This window comes from Portunus trituberculatus, chromosome 25 (genome assembly GCF_017591435.1).
Source record: "Portunus trituberculatus isolate SZX2019 chromosome 25, ASM1759143v1, whole genome shotgun sequence".
NCBI lineage: Eukaryota > Metazoa > Arthropoda > Malacostraca > Decapoda > Portunidae > Portunus > Portunus trituberculatus.
In genome coordinates this window covers 16,738,926-16,744,440 of record NC_059279.1, presented here as the reverse complement: position 1 = coordinate 16,744,440, position 5,515 = coordinate 16,738,926, and the positions used below count along the sequence as shown (strand labels likewise).

The 5,515-nt window shown below is 44.4% G+C and overlaps 1 long non-coding RNA gene across 2 annotated transcripts in view; it reads right to left on the bottom strand.

The window, feature by feature from the left end:
• The window catches only part of LOC123508624, a 31,419-nt gene extending 26,555 nt beyond the window's left edge, over nt 1-4,864 (bottom strand). For both annotated transcript variants that reach the window (XR_006675976.1, XR_006675977.1), the window contains exon 1: nt 4,632-4,864. This is a non-coding gene — a long non-coding RNA (uncharacterized LOC123508624). The remainder of the gene's footprint in view (nt 1-4,631) is intronic.
• Nucleotides 4,865-5,515: the final 651 nt, after the last annotated feature.

The window sequence follows — 5,515 nt, the reverse complement described above, 5'->3', positions numbered from 1 at the left end:
ACACACACACCCACCCCACACACCTCGGGCCTGGAGCCAGGTATCGGCCTGGGTCCAGCCGGGGTGGGGTCGGCCTCCCTTGATGACGTCACATATATTCGTTACGCAAATCATTTTGAAAATGAGGATTCCCAAAAAGGCAGCTGGACACGAATGTTATAAAAATTCTGACTCGTTATCAATCGAAACTAACTTCTAAAATACAAAAACATTGCCGAGAAAAGGAATAATAAAAATAGCTCAAAAATATACTAAATAAAGTATTAGAACTTCGACTTGCTTAAACACAATTTCAAAGCCCACCAATTTCATTCAACTGAATCGATAACGTTTTTCAAAAATTATGACTATCATTTCGATATATCAAAACCTGGCAACTCGCCCTATTAGAAAAATAATATTTAAAAATGACGTTGTTTACAATATTAACAGGACTACATATCATTCTTAAAGTCCACATCTTTAACTTCTCAGGAGCCTTGCACACTTTTCTCATGATAAACCATCTTTTGAAAACACAAACACTTCGCTACAACCTCAAATAAAAAATCACAGATAGCGGAGGTAAAAATTTTAGCGTATTTTGGCCCTCCCATTCAAGTCATAAACACCCTCTACATCACCGTACTTCACTCAACTCAAGCATGGAAGACACGTAAAACACTGCGAACTATCATTAGAAACCCTTAAAAGGCACTTGTGACTCGAAATAAATGAACTGAGACAAATATAAATAATAGTGGAAGTCGAGCATCTGGGACCGGCATTTTGGGCGGGAGCTGGTGATGACGTCACAGCCTGGGGCTCGTGACGTCATGGGTAGGCCCGCTTCTTCTCACTGAGCCTCCATAGCACACAAATCAGGTAATTGCGGATATATCTCAACAACTGACATGAAAGATTAGGCCTATGGCTCCACTTTGTGACCTGTCTGGCCTGTAATGAGTGAGAGATGAGGCAGATAATGGCTGAGAGAGAGGCGGCGGGTCAGGGATCGGTTTGTTTACGTTTTCAAGATTTGAATTATTTGGTTTTTATAAGTATGTGCAGGTGTTAGTTCACTGATACGTTGTCCTGGAGGTTACCAACGTTAGGTTATGACATGGCACCACCGTGAAATGATGAGTTACACCAATATATTACTTACGTTAGCCAAAGACTGCTCGGCGGCGGCTGTCCGTGTCACTAGCAGGCACCCACACTCCACTGTCCACTTTGTGTCCTCAACCATGTTTAAATAGTTAACCTCTGATTACTAAGAGGCTACACACACAATATTCTCTTCACTACTATAGATATCACTATTATCGATATCTTCATCTCCACCACTCACTGTCCCTCACGGCCAGCGCCTTGTCCTGCCAAGTGCAGCGCGGCTCATGGATTGGTGGACAAGTTCCGGTACCAGCCTTAACGGTACTGTACCGGTAAAATTTTCCGTATCGTTAAATAGCCGAAACGGTACTGAGCAAATTGTATACAGTAATGGGTGGGGAGGCTAGGTAGTGTAGCACGGTGCAGGGCAAATAAGTATGAGGTAGTTAGAGGACTATGGAAGGGAGTAGCTATCCCCAGCATCATGCATGGTTTAGAAACAACAGTGTAGACTAGGAAAGACCTGAATAGGCTAGAGGTTCTGCAGAACATGACAGGCAGGATAGCGTTAGGTGCCAACAGGTATGTGGCAGTGGAGGCGATCAGAGGAGATATGGGATGGAGTACATTTAGGGAAAGGTTAGCTAAGGCAGTGTTGAGGTATAGGGTTAGACTGCAGAGGATGGATGGGAGCAAATGGGCAAAAAAGGTGTACGAATGGAACGTGTATGGACAGTGGGCACAGGAGTCGTTTAATATAGAAATTTGGGTGGGTGAAATAGGAATGCTTGTTAGAGGAGCCATAGGACATGGAAGTGTAGATGCGAGTAAGAGAGAAATCAATAGGCGTGTGGAAGAGAAAGGAAAAGCAGAGTGGAGGAGGGGGATGAGTGAGAAGACAACGCTAGAATGGTATCGGAGAAAGGACCGGCCTAGGTGTGAAAGTTTTTATGATGGGAGCCGCGGGGGGGAACTGCTGTCCAGATCCAGGACCAAGTCCCTGGAGGTGAACAGCAGGGTGTATAGGTGGAAGAATGGAGGAAGCAAGGTGTGTGAGGTATGCGAGACGGGTGTGGATGAGACAGTAGAACATTTGATGCTGGAGTGTGAGGGGTATGGGTGTGCAAGAGACAGGATGTTAGGTGTAGTGACAGAAGAAATGAGTAGAAGCATGTAGTGAGATGAGAGAGAGGATTGCTAGGGAATGGATGGAGTACCTGCTGGGGCTGTGTTGAGAGACAGGTAAATGGTCGGGTGATTGAGGGTGTGAAAGATTTCTTAGAGAGTGCCTGGAGGGAACGTATGAGAATGATTGAAAGGCAGGGACCCCTCAGGGACAGGGATGGGGATGGGATGGGTGTGAATGTGATGAATGATGAGGGAGGGGGGAGGGAGGGAAAGCATTAATGCTTCAGACTTCCTGCCCCACTCTTCCTTTTCCAGGTGTGTATGGGAGAACGCCGATCCAAAGGCTACACCGACAGCAAGTGCTGGGTGACTCCCAACTCAAGCTCAAGCTCAAGCTTATTGTTAGCTTGAGCCTTGAAGTGATGAGATTGACCGCCTATCTCAAGACCAGTAAGTGTAGCCAGACAGTTGTAATGCAGTCACAGAAAATGTTGGTGTCATACTTTAATAAAGGAAAAATGGTTGTGTGTAGGTTGTAGCTTTTGTTGGAAGGTAAATTGTAGGGTGTGTTAGGATGTATCTTATCTTTGAATTTAAATTGCGTGATTTGAGTTGGATAACGGGAATATTGTGAAGAAATCTGGAACATTAGAAGAAGTTTAAGTGAAGAGAGAAATGTTGTTATCAATGAATTTATTGTGTGTAATGAATTTGAGTTCAAGATATAATGTGGTAGAATCTGAGGCATTTGAAGGTGGACCTTGAGTGAAGAGAGTGATTAGAATTTCGTGGTTTTCGTGGTTTTCTTTGTTGTCGTAAGGGTCGTAAAGTGTAAATGTTTGTAAATAATATAATTAAGTAAAGTTTATATAAAAAAAAAAAAACTCAGAGGCGTTCCCTTGAACCCACAAAGCGATCTTTACGATTAGGGACGCAACAAGATCGTGCAACTTGCAGACATGACACCTCTACACACTTGTCAGGTCGCTACATGTGCACACTCGCGTACGCCAACACGCCCCCGGCCACATACATCCTACGGTACACTTCTTAGCACCCTAGTACCGCATCGTGACGGTCCCACGGTGCTTCTTTGTGTCCAGCAGGACATGCGCCGTCAATCATCCAGCCAATCCGTCAGCCAGATAGTCAGGCATTCAGTCAATCTATCAGTCAGTCAGTGAATCTCTCAGTTACACAATCAATCTTTCTGCCATTCAGTCCATCAGCCACTCAGTAAAATTAATATTTACGATGCAAAACAACCAAATACACCACCAATATAATTATCACCGTCACTAATACACAACTCACTGACACCACCACCGCCACCACCAACACATTGCTATACACACGAGAACATTGCTAGGGCCGTTTCAAGACATTTCGGGGCCCCAAGCAAAATGGACATGAAGGGCCTCCTTGGCACACAGCCCAAAACCACACCAAAAACCCAAAGCCGTCCCATCCCACCCTGGCCACCGCCCAAAGCCTACAAGAACCACAGTAAAAAGACACGTTGCTTGAGATCACACTTTATTAAATATATCTATGAAAATATATATAATAAAAAAGTCTTTGAACATTCACAAAAAACCTACCGCCAGCGGTCATTGCGTTTTATTTTTCCCTAGCCGCTGTCTGGGGGCCCCGGGCCAGCTCGCTGCCCCAAGCAATTGCAAGGTTTACTTGCCTCGTTGCGACGGGCCTCAACACAGTTTTACACCCCCAACGCCCCAGCCGCCGCTCCACCGCTTGTCACCGTGTTAAATAAATGATGAATGTATCAAATAAAAGACAGCCTTTTGTCGTTGGATATTTCAGTGGTTGCTGGTTAGATATTTAAACACGGAACCACTAGTTAACCACCGTACCATATTAGCGACCTACATCTTTGTTTTGCCCGTTTGTGTATTTTCTGCCGCATTTGTTGCCCTTTCCAGCCTGGTACTATGGCGCAACAGCTAAAATGTGGCTTCTACTTGAGTTGGGGAAGCCCACCTTCAGGTCTGAATGACCGTCGTTAACCCTCGCTTGTTTATCAATATTCATTACTGACTGACTTATACATAACGCCACAATACTGATGTCATGGCGACACTATGCAAAGAAAATACTTTACAACTATAAGACCAGTGAAGCAGCGTGACACTGCATGCCACCCATGTTCCCCCACTCCCCCATCCATGAAAGCAGTAATGGTTAGTGAAGGGCAAAAATTTATGCAATCATAAATAAGTCAACACCACACAATAAATAAAGACCACGAAAATAATAAGAAAGATATGGATGGACCAAGAGTAAGGTCAAATATAGTAAATGATAAAAGTTACAAGTTAAAAGGTGTGGTAGTACCAAGGAATATATAATCCTTGGGTAGTACCTACATTCACAACACTTGAACAGACCTTAATATTTTACTTTAGCAGTGCTGCTCCAGATCCTCAACCTGCTGCAGTGGCTGTAAGGGCTGCATGGTGACCTTGCAGGCTGGAATGGACCCACGGCCGCACTGGATTACAAATACTACCTGCATGGCTGCTGGTTCCTCACTGAAGTGAAGTTGGACTCGGGCCCTCGGCGCAATCCGCGCAATTCCCACTGCCCATCGCGCAGGGCAGGCATACTGGTGCGACAGATCCGTTGTTGTGTGTCTATATATATATATATATATATATATATATATATATATATATATATATATATATATATATATATATATATATATATTTTTTTTTTTTTTTTTTTTTTTTTCGGCCTATAGTGCCTGTAACTTGAAGAGTTTGTTTGGGAAGCGCTGTTAAGCTCCCACCCATTAGTATTTATAGTGACACGCATATTAGAATCCATATTACCACTCAAGCGCATCTTTGGTGTAACCACTTAGGGCCTGGGTATCATGTGGTGACATGTAGGTAACTTTAAACCACTCGACAAATGGCAAGGTGGTGTATACACGTGGGGGGATTCAAACCAACGCATGGACGTTTGCCCAATCCCACGCTCACCACCTTATCCACTACGCCACCGCCTCCCTAACTGTAGTTGTGCGTGTGTTGGTCTGTGTGGAAGTGTAGGGGTACCTGCTCCACATCCCATGGACCCTTCTTTACACGAGTTTGACCAGGACAACATGAGTGTGGGACACAAATTACAGTACACTTCCTCATAGGCGGACACTATGCACACCCCCCGCCTCGCCGGGGCCGCCAGTATACTGCGTGGCTTTACTCGTATACTGAGCAATTTTATTTTTTTCCCATGATAGTACACTATCCTACAGGCACGAAAA